Below are 18,063 nucleotides of genomic sequence, written 5' to 3' on the forward strand. Positions count from 1 at the left end.
GTGTTTTAGAGATTAATCCAATTAAAATGAGTGTGTCCTCTAATTAAACTGAAGCAAATTCTGCAGAGACTTTTGTATTCATGTCACATACAGTACGACTGTCCTCCCCACAAGAAACGACCCCATGTGGCGTTTGTACAGCAGCTAATTGCCATGGTATTAACATTATTGTTTGGTGGTGCTCTCTAATGGCCATATTAGTTATGACTGTTAGGATGTGCTACCTTTGTCTACTACCCTGTGCTTTCCCAGTGTTTCCCTGCCCTTCGTGTTCTGTGTTTGTTTTTGTCTGTCTTCCCTGTCTGTGTAGGCTGGCACTTGTGGAGCTAACGCACCAGGTATCCAGTCTCTCTAGTTCAGTTCAGTCAATGGTCCCGACTCCTGCTGAAGCTCCGGTTTATTCTCCCACCATACGAGACAATCATGTGAGTGATCGAGATCCATTTTTGGGGGGATTGGATAAGTGCCGGGGTTTTTTGCTGCAGTGTGGCATTAATTTTCCACCAACGGCCGCTGTCTTTCTCCTCGGATTCCTCTAAAATCCAGTATGTCCTCTGACTGCTTCTAGGCAGAGTGTTGGCATGGGCAGAGGCAGTGAGTTCCCTCATAAATCTCAGCTCCCTTTTGTTTCGTGATTTTGAGGCTAGACTTAAGTCTGTTTTTGACCACCCCAGTCACAGTGGAAATGCCTCCAGCCAACTTCTCAACCTCAAACAGGGTTGTCGGTCCGTGGCGGATTATTCCGACTTTGGCAGCAGATGCTCAATGGAATTAGTCAGCTCTCAAGGCCGTGTTTTCCAGGGGCCTGAATGAGCAACTGAAGGACGAGTTAGCCACCCGTAATTAGCCCACTGATCTTCACTCCTTCATTTCCCTGGCCATCAAGATCAACAATCGCCTTCGGGAGAGGTGCCAGGAACGGGCAGGCATCTCCACCAGAAATCCGACCAGGAGTGATCGGCGCTCTCCCACCGGTGCCTTGCCCAGTCAGGTAGCTCTTTTCCACCTCCAGCTTGACCTGCAGAGGATGAACCTATGCAGCTAGGACGTGCCAAACTTACGCTGCAGAAGCAACTCTGCAGGATTTGAGCTGGTGAGTGCCTGTACTGTGGTGCACCTGGTCACTTTGTCTCTGTTTGTCTGGTCCGCCCAAAAGGGGCGGCTTGTCAATAAAGATGGGGATATTGACGAGCCAGAAGTCACCTGCTGAAACTACACAATCCCGTGCTCGGCTGCTAGTAAATTTTTTCCTGTGCATCTACCCTGTTGTGTTCCCCTTACAAGCCCTTATCGACTCAGGTGCAGAGGATAATCTCATAGATGAGGCCCTAGCGAAACAACTGGTTTGTACTGTGGAGCCTTTGGACAAGCCCATACCTGCTCTGGCTTTGGAGCCTTAGAGTCTGTGTGTCTTCACAGAGGTAACAAACAAGACTGTACCTGTGTCCCTGGTCATCTCCGGTAACCACCATGAATCTCTCTCATTTTTCTCATCTCTTCACTTCAGACTTCCCTGGTTTTGGGATATCCCTGGCTTAGACTCCACAACCCCCACATTGACAGGGCTTTAGGAGCTGTTTCAGCTTCCCCTGCTCAGACTAGCCAACCCGATCTCTCCAGAGTGCCAAACGAATATCATGACCTCCGCAAAGTGTTCAGCAAGAGTAGAGCCTTGTCTTTGCCTCAGCACTATTTCTATGACTGTGCCATTGAGTTGCTGCCTGGGGCCCAGCTTCCCTCCAGCCGACTGTACAACCTGTCTCGGCCGGAGAGGGAAGCCATGGAGAAGTACACCACTGAGTCCCTGCCACAGGTATCATTCGTCCTTCCACTTTTTTATGGACAAGAAGGACAAAACTCTCAGACCATGTATTGATTTTCGGTGACTAAATGACATCACTGTGAAAAACAAATACCCCCTACCTCTAATAAACTCTGCTTTTGAATCTCTGGAAGGTGCCCAAATATTCTCTAAGCTGGACCTGCGTAATGCATATCATCTGGTGCGTATAAGAGAGGGGGACGAGTGGAAGCCTGCATTTAATACCCCTTTAAGGGCATTTTGAGTACCTGGTCATGCCTTTCGGTCTCACCAACGCCCCTGCAGTCTTCCAGGCTCTGATCTATGATGTTCTCTGTGATTTCCTAAATAGATTTGTGTTTGTATATTTAGATGACATTCTGGTTTTCTCCAGATCACCCGAGGAGCACATCTCCCATGTCCGCCAAGTGCTCACCCACCTCCTGGAGAACAAGCTGTTTGTTAAAGCTGAAAAATGTGAGGACATCTAATGCCCAAGGACAATGATATCACTGTCCTGGAGGAGGTAAGCCAGCTCCTTCGTCCTCTCCATGACTTCACTGACATCCTGGCAGGTCACACTCTCCTCCCTAAAGCCAGTTTTGGAACACATCAACACTGAGATACTAGAAGAAAAAGCAGAAGACAGCAATCTCATGAAACAAATGAAGAAGGTAATTAGGGAAGACCTGCTACAGCACCTGAAATATACAGGCCAAATTAAAAAAAGCTTTGTTGAAAAACAAAGGAAGCTTTGTTGAAAATGACTCTGTCCATTCCCAGGTCCTACAATGGGCTCATACCCCCCGCTTTGCATGCCATCAAGGGTCCAACCAAACCATCTCTCTGCTGAAGTGACACTTTTGGTGGCCCACAATGGATCTCAAGAGTATGTGGCGGCTAGTACCACGTGTGCCCGCAGCAAGGCTTCACATCAGGCTCCAGCAGGTTTCCTCCACCCACTGCCCATCCCCGGACGACCCTGATCACATATCGCCCTGGATTTCGTCACCAGTCTGAACAGGTGAGGATCATGAGGGAGTGGTTGAACAAGTAGGTCAGCCACGCCCAGCCTGCATCCAACATTACCCCCTCTCAACCGGAACCTCCCAGCGACCCACTGGGCATGTCAGGATGGTCCCAATGGAAATCAGAGATCAACTCAGGGTCAAGGATAAAAGAGCGGGGCACCCAGGAAGGTTGGTCGTCGATGAGACGGGCGGCGATGGGGGTTCGGAAGGTGGACAAAGAGTGCTGGAGGAGACAGGTTTGAGCTGGGATACATAGAAGGTGGGATTGATCCTCATGTTAGACGGCAGAGTGGGTTTAACGACTGAGGGATTAATAACCTTCTCAATGGAAAAGGGTCCAATAAACCGTTAGAAGTTGGATGTTCCTAGTCAACAGCCAAACCGACTGAATTGAATCATCTGATCAGTATGCAACCACTCTACCATCTGAGCCACCCCCAAGGTGTTTAGATTAGAAAGAGCAAGGAATATTCAATATCCAAAACATACAGTATGTAGCAGTTCAGATATGACTGTATGAGTGTTGAACAATGAGAAGATAACAGATCTATACTAAAGTAAAGCTGGAAGAAGCTTGAGTCCCGCTCAGCAGCAGTCTGTCTGCCTTGTTTGTTTTTATCAGCAGGGACTTGTCAGGATTGATGGATTGTTACGATGACCAAACCTCCTCAGGAGTTTTAACTAAGATTCTCAGCTTAGCTGCGTTTGTTTACATTTGAGACAAACTTTATAATAAACCAATGCATCAAAAGTGATTTTACGGCTAAGATGCTTTTGGCCCTCAAGAAACTGCATCCTGATTTATTGTGATTTGTTTTATTTTTTTGAGAAGTTGAGTGATTCAGGAAGACTTTTTTTTCCCTAGTCGTCTTATAAATTGAGTGTCCGCTCCACTTTATGCCTTTTTATTTTCATTTGAATAACAAACTCAAGGTTCTCCTCACACAGGGCTTATAATTCCTTATTTTGAGTTCTGTTAATGGAGGACTGGCTGACTTCTTGCTGCTGTTTCTACATCCCCTCCATTGTGTTTGCCTCTTTTCACGGCTCCACACGACGCCTCTGCTCTCCCCATGTGCTCTGACAGTGACATTGGCAGGATCCTCCAGGGATCTTAGTGGATTAGCATCGTGACCCCTTGTGTGTCTTTGATTCCTCCTCTCCTCCGCTCGCCTTTCCTTCTTCCTCACATCTCATCGATCTCTTTCCTTGTGTTCTCCCTCTCCCTCCCATCGTCGGTTCTCCACATCCTCCGTCTCTTTCCCCTGTGCTCTTCCTGTTCGCTCACGTCCTCTGTTCACCCCTCTTGCAAATTCCCCTCACCTCTTCTTCTCCTTCTCATATGACACAGGGCTCAGGGACTAGTGATGCCTCTCAGCAGCTTATAAAATAACATGAAACACCCCTTCTCATAAAAAAGAAGCCATGTTTTTTCTTTTGCATTGCTGAAGCAGCCACAGGGAGGATTTGAAAATGCAGGAACGCCAGGCTAATAATAACAGTCAGAAGACATTTTGTTATGGGCCAGGATGTTCAAAAGAAAGCCGGGAAATCCTAAATCATTTTTTTTAACTCGAGGTTGATGGGGCATAGGGGAAAAAATCAATGTTATTACAGGGCTGGTTGAAGAGATGCAATTTGCACCAAGAGGCAAAACATGCCGCTCTGATAGAAACCCTCGCTGTTTAGCCGAACCGTGTACTGTAGCTACACTGTGTTTAAAGGAGAATGAGAAACTCTGCTGCGGGCCAAGTTCTGAAAGTTGCAATGAAAGAAACACCTTCTGCTATTGAATTGAGTCAGTATCACTTCCAGAGAGAGCTGTTCTGTAATCATCATTTGTTTCTCCAACTTTCTTCAGTTTTTCTCTTTTCATTTGTTTCTTCTCGCTCTCAAACTCATGCAACACAAAGCTAATTTCTATGTTTGTTCTACTGTGTTACACTTTTTACCCATAAAAATGACAAAACAATAATAAAAACAACCCAGTTCTTCTCTGAGGTCAAAGGGGATCATGCTATAATCAACATGGTGGCACAAATCAAGAAGTAAAGTCTGGTCTAAACTCATATATGCATAAATTTAATTGAATAATTTGCTGTAGCTTTTCTAAAAAATTGTGCTCCAATTACTGCCTTTTTAACTTGTGAAAAATTGTGTTAAATTTTAAAACCAAAGTCACCTGCAACAAAATGTGAATTACAAAAAAATGTTCTCTAATATTAATGATATGTTACTCAGTGAGCAAGTACACTACTACAACTTAAACAGACCTAATAATAATGGACGTAATAAAAAGCGTCTAGTTTTGCCACAGAACTGCTTTGACAAAGCATCAGCATCTGACGAGTTGGGTGTGAGATGTATTCTGTATATAAATTATGGACATAGTCATAGTGATGTCACACACTGGTTTGTGACATCAACTTCAGTGTTATCGACGTCTCCATCTTTGTTTTATGAAACTGGAAGAGACCATATTTGGACTGGGCAGTAGCAAGGGGGGGTCTGCCTGAGGTAAGGTAGCCACGCCCCGAATCATACCCTGCTTTATTATATTTTTTCTTCTTAATTGGACCATTATTCACAAAATTAACATCATATTGCATTGAAGAAGACTTGAAGTCGTTTTGTCATTTTGTAGGGCCGGAGTTATTTTGCAACTGACAGTGTCGACCCCTGCTGGACGTTTGAAAGATTGCAGGATTATGAAACTTCCACATTTGCTCCAGTGCTCAGACTGGGTGGCTGCTGCCTGATGTGAAACCAGGCTGAACTTACTGAATACATTGGATATAACTTCAAGCAGCTGAAGCTGTCGGAGCTGGTCACCTTGGGAGAATTCAAAGGAATCCTGAAGGACAGAGAAGATAGTTCTCTTGGTCAATGCAATTGTTTGTAAAACTATTTTCTGATAACGGCCGGGTTTATTCATTCATCTGTCACCAGTTCATTTATTTCATTTTTAACTGTACTCATTTCAGTCTTCATATAGTCTTGTCCCTGATCTTGTATGTACTTTAATTGATGTTGAATGTGGTGTATGAGAATTGTGGTTGATTGTTCTTATTTTATCATGGTGCTGCCTTCTTGGCCAGGTCATTCTTGAAAAACAGATTTTAATCTCAATGAATTTTAACTGGTTAAATAAAGGATATTGATTGATTGATTGATCAAGCAATCTTTCCTCTTTGGTCCCTGTGGCAGAGTGACAATTTGAAGCTCTTACAGTAACAGATAGTTTAAATAAATTGAAGCATTGGCCTTGAAACAAACACATAACACATCGTTATTTCAGCCAATATTTTAAAAAATCTGTATTCCGTATATAATTCTGTATATATTTTTGTATATTTTTCCCAGAATTATAAACCACCAGTGCTTCTAATTATGTCATTTAGTACCACTAGAAAACTTTTGAAAGGGAAGAGTTTCAAACAGTCACTTTAAGAAGCTTGATTGGAGCGATACTGTCCACAGCCTGGGGAAAACGATGCCCGAGATGATGAGATATAACTGTCTCTCCATAGTTACAGAAAAGTTTGTTTGTGGAAATATGAGAAGCAGGTTTATCATGTTGAACATGACCTCATGAGGGAAATAAGGGCAAAAAAAACAACTTTAATTCATGGCGATCACATCTACAGAGCCCACAGGCAGTAATTTTGGATTATTATTGTTATCAGTTCCCTGAACACAGTTCATTTCTACAGGAAGACAGTCTGGGATCAGTGGACTGAAACATGTTCCACTTGCCTGTTTTCCAAACAGTCTTGCTGCTTTCAACAGTAAGACAAATGACAGTGACCGCACACGTGCAGACACGATTGCTTGGATCAGCTATCAGGATGTGTAGTAAGCATAGCGTGACGGCACTGTGCTGTGCTGTGAGGACTTTGTTTTTCTATCTGCCATTGCATATTCTGTTTTCTCGCCGCATCATTAAGAAATCCAAACAGAGGCAGGAGACGGTGGAAGAGATGTCAGTGACAGCTTTGCGGCGCCAACAGCTCCTGTGGCGTAAACATGCCGGAGTGCCGCTCTGTCAACACGCCGGACGGGCGACAGGAGACGTCTACTTTAAAGTAGATGACTCACACTGCCCAGGAGGCCTCGTCAGGAGGCGTCATAAAGACTAGTGAGATCCACCAAGTCAGCACTGTGACATCACGTTGACATCACAGCAGGACAGCTTTAAACTGTGAGATCACACAAACACTTGAACTCTCAACAGGATTATTAGGAGGACTTGTTCAACTTTTATACTACTGTACACCTGAAAATATTCATAATATTACATTACATGTCATTTAGCTCAGTGTCTCCCAACCTCTTTTGTGCCACGGCACATATTTTACATTAGAAAAATCACACGGCATACCACCAAACAAAAAAACAAAAAAAAAACCCTAAATATGTTTAGAACTGCATGTGTCACCTGTCACAATTCCAACCCTCCTCCTTTATCTGGCCTAGGAAGCGGCAAAAGTGACCCAAAACAAACTGTAAACCAGCCAGTGGCGACTTTGAACGCAGCATCGGGAGCAATTTAGGGTTCAGTATCTTGCTCAAGGATACTTCAACATGTGGAGGGAGGGAGGAGGGGTGTTGTGTGTGAAAATTTGGGAAGCTTGAAGACCAATCAAGCAGCTGCATTCTAGATGAGTTGCAGAGGTCAGATGGCTTTGGCAGACAGACCTGCCATGAGGGAGTTGCAGTAGTCCAGGCGTGAGAGGACCAGGACCTGAACTGCCTTTCACTTCACTTTCACTTATTTAAGAATAATTGTCTCAAAAGTTATAAAAGAATACATGTGCTTGTGCAGTAAATGCACAGTGAAGAAAGGATCAAAATAACTCAAAAACAGGTTTAAAACTAGAACCTCAGGGTGTCACTGTATACCTTAAACTGAAAAAATAAATAAATAAATAAACTTTTTAACTGGTATGGCAGATAATTAAATCTAAATTAATACTTTTGACAACAATCATGTAATCATATGTTATATATATATAAGGAAAACCGTTTTGATAAAACGTTTGTATGAAGCTCTGGATTCTTGTCAGATGCAGAATCATTGTAGATTGCACTGAGCAAGTCAGACTCCTGATATAAATATATATTCAGTGTCTTTCTCTTGTACACAGTGAAGGTTAGGGCAGATTTAACCCACTGGCATTTACAGCTATAAATCTGGTTTAAATCTGGCTTTAGCCTCACAATATTTTACAGTAGGTCGGCTATACGTATTAAACCCTTTCAGGAAAATTCAAAGACCGGGGGACTTGAATATTTTATTAAATTGATAATTTTACCAATTTGCGGTTTTAGTGTTAGAAGCACATTTCAATAAATTATTTGCAGTGGTGCATGTTTTGCTATCTCAGTCCAGCATCCTTGAAACCAGACTGCATTTATTATTTCTCCTTTTTTGTGGCAATAAAATATATAATCTCTATGTCTTCGCTTTGCTTTCTTTGCTTATAATAGTTACTTGTTAAACAAATTCACCTGACAGTCAAATCCTCAATGGAAGAACTATGTTCAGCAAGATTTTGCAGAATGCATAAATATGTCAATAAATGATGAAGCATGCTGTAACAGCATCTTGTTTGCCCTCACAGAGAAGCCATACTGTAAATTTGACAATCGATGTGACGTAAAATGAGCTCTAAATACAAATAAGAGAGAACTAATAAAACAGACACTTAGGCCGACTCGTTCCTGAGAAGGCGCGCTCTAACTGTTAAAAGCTGGACTCGGCCGTATTGGCTGATGATGAAATGAAACATACATTTTTTATCCTCACCCTCCTTTAAAGACTGGATGCTTTTAGCAGGTACCAGCTTGTTTTGGGCCAGATCCTGTTGGCTTTGAAGCGTTAATGAACTGATAGATAAAAGACAGACGCAGACAGTAACTCAGATGTTTGAAGATGACAGCTCCCGTGAGTGTTTTAAAACACATTATAGTTTTCCAGCCACTAGTTGCAGGAAAATCTGACCAGAGAGAGCTGGATGAAAACTCAAAGAAGAGACTTCAGTTAGCACTTTTGCGGTTTTTTAGATGCCGAGATTACATAGAAATATTGTTCCAAATACTTTAAAGTTAATAAACTTCAGTTTAAAGCACATATTAAGTTCATGCTCGTGTTGTTTCTGTTGCTTTTTTTTTGTTCTTTTTGTAGTCATTTTATGATAATTTATATTAATTTTGCCTCTCTTCAATGATAGTATTAGTAGTCCTTTAAATGTCATTTTGCAGGTAAAGACCAATCACGTAGTCATGTGAGGGTGGGGAAGGGTTAGGTAGGTAAGTATGTACGTAAGTGTATGCATTTTGCATTAGTTGTAAATAAAATCAACAAAATGTACTGCATACTGTAGTTTTAGCTTGCTGTCTGTGAGCATGACTTTATTATTAGGGCCACGGGGAAATTGCACCGAGCACTACTGTTATACTGTGGATTTCTTCTTCTTCCTCTTCCGGACGCAATTTCGTCCCGCTACTAGTTCTACAACTTGAAGCGCTGCAGGACAAATTATATATCAAAATATATAGCACACCGATCCCGGTTTGATCGGGATCGGTGTGCTATTACTTTTCTCTGCAGAATATGAATTTTTCGCGACTTGCATTGTGAAAAACTGCCCAAAACAGATACACGTTTCACACACACACACACACACACACACACATTTTGAGGTTAAAGGGCATAGTTTGAAATCTCTGAAGAATCTCATCATAGTGTACACACACCGGCAGTAGCCCCCGTGGCCCTTTCAGAATTTCCCCAGAGGAAATGTTCTATTTTTTTATGTTCTGCAGCATAGCCACATGCTCCTCTGGGACACAACTCTTACTAAATGTAAAGAGGTGAATAATATCTCTACATCATAATATTAATAATAATGTTATTTGCATTATACATGCTATTAGGCTTTATATATCACGATGTATAAATTAAATATTCCAACCTCACCAGGAGTTGAATGCTCCACTGCTACTCTGCTGACAGCACCACTGATTTCCTTCCTTTTCACTTTTTATGCTGCCAAACAAAACCAGTTTGTTGTTGCAGCTGTTGGACGTCAGTGTTTCACTTTCTGACTCAGAGAAATTCCTCTTCTTTAGGAATTAAACTTATTTGTAACGGAGCACTTTGCTAATAAAGGTTACTTAACAAAAGAAAAGGCCTCTGAACCCAGTCTATAATAGGCCGTGATATTTAACCCTCGTAGGGTGTTCGTTTTTTTGTTACACAGGAGGTGCAGCTGGGTCTGGTGGACCCCATTGCATTTTGGGCCTTTTAATTCAACATAATCAAACTTTTATTTTTTAAATACTCACCAGATGTTTACTTCATCCCAATTGCAAGTAATATAAACAACACATATGTTAAATGTGTTCCCTTTACCTTTGGTAAATCACATTGATGAATAGAAATGCCACTCGTTTTGGTTATTTTTGTATTAAAATTGAACAAAATAAGGAAATGCATCATAAAACAGGCATAATCAACAATTGTACATATTAAGCAAGTTTTATTTATTTGAATTTTAATTACAAATGTATCATACTCCATAACATCTGTCTGAACAACACATTAAAGCCATTGGAAATGTTTTCTGATTTATGTTCCTCACAGAAAATGAGCGAAGGCCAATGAATCTTAGATTAAAAAAATAATTATTTGTCTTTTTATTAAGCTAAAAACTGAAAACGGGTCCCACAGACCCGAACACCTTATAAGGGTTAAATGACGCTTGTTTCCAGCCGCCACATTTATCAACAGCCGACCATTCTTATGCTGTGATTGGAAAGATACGAAGGTTTGATGAATCACACCTGAACCCTGATGTAAGACGAAAAATCTGCACTCGTTTCTACGTTTGTCTGATAAATGAGGCCGTTGTGACTAATGCAAGAAACTAGAAACCAATAAACTTTTTTATTTATCAAGACCATAACCTTAACCAAGTGATGCGAGCGCTGACCAAAGGTTTATAGTCACTCCAAGCAGAAAATCACAAGATATATTTTGGTGGAAAATAAATGTTTGTAGAAAATTGTGGTCATTGTTGCCCAATTAGTTCTGAATAAACTGAATTTCTGAAAGACATTTATGCAATACCACACACAATTTCTGCAAATTACTTGTTGTTCTTCACCACTAAACCACACAAATGAACATCACTGGGGACAATTTGCGCGTGCTCTGCGGAGCGCTCCATCACAGCATCAAGGAGTAATTTCTCAGACACCCATTTCATGCAGCTGTGAAGCAGCAGGTGGACCGCTCTCTTCCAGCTTTCATGTTGTTTGCGATGGACTTTCTCCATTCAGTCATCTGCATGTAAGGCACCTTGTTTTGCACAATAGAAATAGACGTATCCAGGCAGCAGCAGGGTGTATTTTTAAATGAGACCAATCCTATTTTATCCCGTCTTTAACTATATTGCCTGCAAATGATATTCAGTGCAAATGCAAATTGATATAAAAGTGTACATGAGGTCTTTTTCTTTCCCCTGAAGGTATGGCAGTTAGCTCCAGAAGACAGCACATCTAACATTACGGTTCAGAATAGCGTACACAAAGACTTTAGAAATGATTGAGCGTCAAGCAATCAATATTTTAAAGCAATAAACATTTTCACTTTTCAGAATGCACCTCCGTGGAAGTTTAACAGCCGTTAATCTTCAGCTCAAGCTGCCTTGGGGATCAACTGTCAGAGCAGCGTTCAGGCTTTTTCTTTCTGCAGCTTTCTACATCAGTGACTGCAAACAGGTGAAATTCCATTTTGAAAACTATTATAGTAACACAACACACATCCACTGGCAAAAAGAGGACTGCAGATTTGTTACAGGTTAATGATTACCTTGACACAAAGCTTTAAATAGAGCCACCTCTTGAGCGGGAAACAAGTTAGCAGACAAATCTTTATAATTACACACTGAGGACATTTTAAACCCTCTGGAGGGCCTTGGAATAAAAATTATATTCTGATGCCTGCTGACCAACTCAAACCTCATTTGACCCATTTATTTTACACGGTCGACCATAAAGTTGGAATAGTTTTGTATTCAGACATAATCCTCTGTTAATTGTGGTTTAATTTTCATTGTGATAAGTCTGGAGGACATTGATGAATACAGTTTTGAGAAGATATACATCAAATCTGAGTTGTAAAAAATATTTTATTTCAACTTTATGGGCAAATACTGTATGTCAAAGGCAACCAATCTACATTGATCAATAAGAGAATGTCAACAATCAGCAGGAATAAAACCTATGTGATATGGAATTGGACAATATCGCATACAGACCAGTAGTCCTCACTTCTCACATCATGAAGACCTTGGAGCAGCTGATTCTACGCCTACTGAGAGCTGAAGTCAAAGACAAACTTGAACCCCTTTTAACTTTTAACTTTAACTTGAACACTTTTAAACACACTTATATAACACATTCCAATTTTTAAAAAATGATTCACTGAAAACAAAATATAAAAGCTGAAAGAAGACAACAACATTGATGTTACTGCACTCTGTTTATCATCACTATTAGAACCTTTTACTGCAAAACCAGAGTGCAGTAACTACATTTTTGGGGTCAAAGGTCAAATAAATCATCATGATTTATGAACATAAAAATGACATTATCTATACATACATATCTATACAGAAATAAGTCGTAACACTAACCTACCTATAACCCATTTGGCTGGCCAGTAAAAAAAACATTAAAAAACTTTAAAGGGTTTTTTCTCAGTTTTACCTTTTGCGTAGTTACTACAGTTAGACTTTGTAGGGCAGTCTAGTGGAAGGGATTGCTGTTTGGTATTCTGATTGAACTAATATCAGAATATTCACCATTTTAGACACATCAACTAAAATCATTGGAGGTAACTTTGGCTGGAGTTCAGCAGCAGGACCAGGCCTCAAACACTCTTCTTCCTGTCATATATCCATTAATGACTTCCTGCCATTTCCAGCTCCTTAACTCAGCTAATCTCACCTCAAATCAGTCACATCCAGCCATTTCTATTACTGGGGTGTTAGTTAATCATCGGGTTATTCTTCCCTCACCTCAGTGAAGTTCTGCCATTTTCATCAGCACATGCGTCTGGCTTTTCTAACCTCACTTGGGTGACCTCACGCTGCTCCTTTGTCAGCCTTCCAAATTGCTTAACCCCTCCGGACCCTCTGGCCAGCCACCACAGGAATGTTCATCTTAAGTCTGCCACCATTTCCAGTTAGTCTTAGAGCCCCAGAGCAGTAGATTCTGAGTTGATTTGGGGACGGAAAATGATTCTCTAATAATTGACTTGCATTACAATGCTGCGATTAACAGTGTTATTGGCTACATGTGTTAAAAATGTCTGCAGTGAAAAGGGTTTATTCTGAAGGGGTTTATCTTTCTGTAAGGCTTAGTTTGTTCTTTCTGAACTCCTTAAAGATGATGTGGAAACATCTGGTTGAACGAGACTGGTCCCCCCTAAAAAAACAAGCCTATAGGGCAGGGATGGGCAACTTAAATGCTGGAGGGGGCCACAATTTTTCATGGACACTACCACAGGGCCACATATAGGACCGTGCACTTAACCAGATAGGATGAAACTGCAATTTTAAATATGTTTACAGTGCTGTAACTTAACATATTTCATGCTCAAATGCATGTATAACAGTATAAATAGGAATACAAAAGGTTTGAAGCAAATAAAAAATAACCACTTACTGTGATTTCTTTTTTTTTCAGTGCAAGAACAGCAGACCAACATTAATTGCAAGAAGTAATTTTGTGCATTTTTACACGGCACTTTTAAGATTTCATGCTCAAATGCATGTAGTTGTACTGAGGGCCACTTCAAGTGAGGGAGAGGGCCGTATGCGGCCCCCGGGCCTCCAGTTGCCCATCCCTGCTATAGGGTGTTTGTACAGGCAGCAAAATACGACTCAGTAAAATATGACTCAGCAAAAAACTACGACGTTTTAGACTGTCCTCCACTGCCCTTTAGAAGCCATTGTAATTATAATTGACAGGGATGTGTGGTTTAGTTTAGAAGTCACACTTGGGGTAGGCGAGTCGAACCGACGTTGGACATTCACCCAGGAGAACACTGCAAAAAAGGTGTGTCTAAAAACAAGATAAAAACACTAAATCTGAGGGAAATGATCTTGCTGCATGGACAGATAATTTCACTTGACAAGATTTCTTAAATTAAGATGATTAAATCTAGAAATAAGCATGTTTTACGCTTAAAATAAGAAATTAACTCTTCACTTATAACAAGATAAATTAAAGCTGCAAGCAGCGATGAACTGGCCCGAGCAGAGTGACCTGACAATTATTTGGTTCTTACCAAGATAAAAAAAACTTTAGATTTAGAAGTGTTACATAATTTATTTTGTTTTAAGTTATTTCTTATCATAAGCGTTCAACATGCTTATTTCTAGATTTTATCATCTTAATTTAAGAAATCTTGTCAAGTGAAATTATCTGTCCATGCAGCAAGATCATTTCCCTCAGATTTAGTGTTTTTATCTTGTTTTTTAGACACACCTTTTTTGCAGTGAACAGTGCCCCATGTGAAAACAAAAGTAAACTTCCTTGGCTCACATCACCCTTGTAACTTCTTCACTTCCAGTATTAATGCACATTTATTTACTGTTTAAACTGTCTTTTATAACATCTAACCAGGAAGTTTTATGCCCCAAACCTAGGTCAGTAGCCTTTTTTGTAGCCTTAATTCACAGAAACTCCGGCTTTTTTCACAACTGCAAACCATAATGTATCATGATCTTGCGCTATTATTAGAACACTCATGGCACATAAGCATATATAACATATATATGTCGTTATGGGTGGTATTGACAAACAGCCTATTCTATACTTTAGGTTGTAGATCTTGTTGGGTCTAACAACCTGCAAGTCAATCCAGGTAATCCAGGAAAAACACAAATGCAAAGACTTCTCAACAAAGCAAACAGTGTATTTTCTTGTCTATATCTATAGATTCAGGCAGTGTTCCAACAGCTCTTTGAATCAGATGATCCCCATTGGTTCAATATCCACAAATCCACCTTTGTGACGCATATTTCTAAAGTTTTTACTTTCTAACTTTATTTTCCACTACCATCTCTCTTTATTTTATGTTATGAAACAGAAAGAAACAACTTGTCTAGACTGAGCAGGAACAGTAAAGACTGAGCTGTCTCTGGGGTCATTATCTGCAGGCTTCACTTTTCTTTAAAGTGACTGAGTGAAACAGGTGCTTTGCTTTTTCTTTTCTTTTTTTTGTAAAATCGTACATAAAGGAAAAACAGAGCACCTTCTCAGACACAACTGTGACATTTTCTTCTGCTTTGCTGTGTTGAAGTGGCAGATGTCTGAAGAGGAAGAGGTTAAAAACAGCCAGAAACTCTGTGAACAAGGCAGAGAAATGAGAGTTTTTGTCTTCCCCAAAAGGCCCAGGAGCTCATAAGTCAGTCTAGTGTGTCAGGAGGTTCCCTGCTTTTACTGCCGGCACAACTGTCGATGTTGACAAATGGTTTTGATTTCTCAGCTCCCTAAAATCTATTACTGAGACTGAAAGAACCCTCAGTTCTCGTCTCTCACAGTGAGTACACGCCATGACTACAGCTGCACAGACTCCAACACGCTGGAGGGATAATCAGCTTCTCCATCATCTTTGTTTGTATTTCTGATCTTATATTAACACTGTTGCAGTGTTTTGTTTGCAAAACACTGTACAGATTCCACCATGTAAACAATATAAAGGTTATTAAAATATAAGCTGTGTGGGAAGTAAATACAGCAATTAAAACTGGAAATGTTTGCATGTAAATATAAAGTTTTAAAGATTAGTAGGCTGTTAAAAACACATTTTCCACTGGTTCAACTAAACTAAGGCTTCACAGTAATTTCTCTTTTCACCATTTTTCCACTTACATTTGAAATAATTGCACTTTGCTTGATTTGTTTTTGCTATAAAAAATTGCACCTGTACATCAATGCTCTGTGCTGCATGCAGAACACTTTCCAGGCATTCCTGCTTTTCATATGCTTGCTTTTATGTATAAAATGGATACAGTTTGCTTTGATGTTTACTTTTCTCTTGTGTTTGTGATTGCCTGTGTGCTTTCATATACTGCTCTGCATGTTTTACTGTATAAACAGTAAAGCTTATATAATATTTTCTGCACAGCAAATTGAGAAGAGTTGAATTATTGGTGTTAAACTAGACATACACTAGTAGAGTTAACTAGAAAATTTCCTCTGGGGAAATTCAGAAAGGGCCACGGGGGCTACTGCCGGTGTGTGTACACTATGATGAGATTCTTCAGAGATTTCAAACTATGTCCTTTAACCTCAAAATGAGTGTGTGAAACGTGTATCTGGAGGAGTGTGTGTGTGTAGCGAAAATCACATAAAGTTACGTGTGTGTGTGTGTGTGTGTGTGTGTGCGTGTGTGTTTGAAGCATGTGTATGCATGTGTGAGCAGTGTGCATGTGTGTGTGCTAACGTGGTGCTAACGTGGTGCTAACGCTAGCACAGCTCTTGGTGAAGTATAGTATAATTTTTGTCAGTAACAAACACACACCGTGAAATTGTGGTTTTTGGACAGACTGCTCATGTTACCGTGCCAAAACAGCACCATGTCTTTTTAGTGGGTCACACAGAAATATTACCCCTTCTCATAATAGTAGTAATATTTCTAAGTTTCATATGGTTTATCTTGGGAGACACTTCAATGTTGGTTCCCTCAATGACATGAAGATAGCTAACATTATTTTTTTTCTGTGCCTTTTGTCTTTTGAATGTGTACACAGTAAAATCAGCATACCCCAATTATATATATATATATATATATATATATATATATTTATAATAAAAGGTACCAACACTCGAAAAAGTGTTAAATAACACTCTGAGGTGTGGACCCATATAGACACTTTAAAAGTGTTAAGATCAACTCTTACAGTGTTAATTTGGGTATAATGATTTTACTGTGTGCTGTGAGTGGAATGTCACAATCATCACTGGAGGAAAATGTGTCTTTTGAAGCCAACATAAGTCTTGTTACCTTTAACAAATTTCTCTGCGCATTTTGGAGATTCGCATGAGAAAAGCTCCAACTAAATGGGAGATGGAAACACTTTTTCTGAATAAGTTCTGACATAATAAACATTTAACTCTCATGACTGATCAGCTGTTTCCCCTGACATGAAATAACAATTACAAGTTGCACAATTGAATCTAATTCCTGAAGACATATTTTCTCTCATGGGTGGCCCAAGTTGTCCAATTGGCAACGTCTTTTTTTATTATTTTTTCTCTCTTGTGCAATCTCTTCTTCTTTTTCTGTTTCCTGATGGAATAGACAACAGCAACACATTACAGTGCCATCTTCTGACCAAAGTACGTTACTGCAGCTTTGTTTATTCGCTCTAAACCAGCTGATAGAAACTTACTAAGTCACATTTTCTTTAACATGACATTTCCAAATTTCGCTTCAAAATTCAATTTGACTTTAATTTAAACACAGCTATAGAGTTTGTGTGTGTGCAGGGTATATGATGTGTACTACCACTTTGTTGGAAGTCGGCTGCTCAAAAATTGGTAGAGCATCATGCTGTATTTGTGTCTATTTGGATCGGGAACATCATTGCTTGTTCTGTTTTTTATTATGTTATCCATTTTGGTTTGGGGTAAGCTTTCCACAGATCTATTTTGGATGACTTTACATGAAGATGATACACACTTCTCTTGAGTGGCGGCTTATTTTGTCTTGCAGAAATGCATGAACAGCGAACTGTAAATAAGACGTAAGTTGTGCACACGCTGAGACAGTTTCACTCCATCTGAATTTTCCGTCAGAACTTTGTGCACATTTATAACAAGGAAAACTTTCTGTGCCTTTAACCTAATGGGGAGGTTTGGTATGTTGGTATGAGCGAGTAATAAAAGAGAGGAGGAGATTGAAAAAACACAACTCCTACTGGGATTAACAAAGCCTTAAAGCACTATTCTGTGTGTGAATGTATTCCCCCAGTGTTCCCACCAGTGTGAAATAACTGGAGCTACGATTCATTACACCACTGTTTCCAATTGTAAAGGATTCACACTTCACCGTTTTCGTTGGATCACAGAAATTGACCTCGGGATTAATGGCATCATGGATGCTTTTTCTTCTTTCTTTCATGAAGCAGAACTCGGTCGACTGAAGCA

Source organism: Centropristis striata, chromosome 20, assembly GCF_030273125.1.
Source record: "Centropristis striata isolate RG_2023a ecotype Rhode Island chromosome 20, C.striata_1.0, whole genome shotgun sequence".
NCBI classification, from domain to species: domain Eukaryota; kingdom Metazoa; phylum Chordata; class Actinopteri; order Perciformes; family Serranidae; genus Centropristis; species Centropristis striata.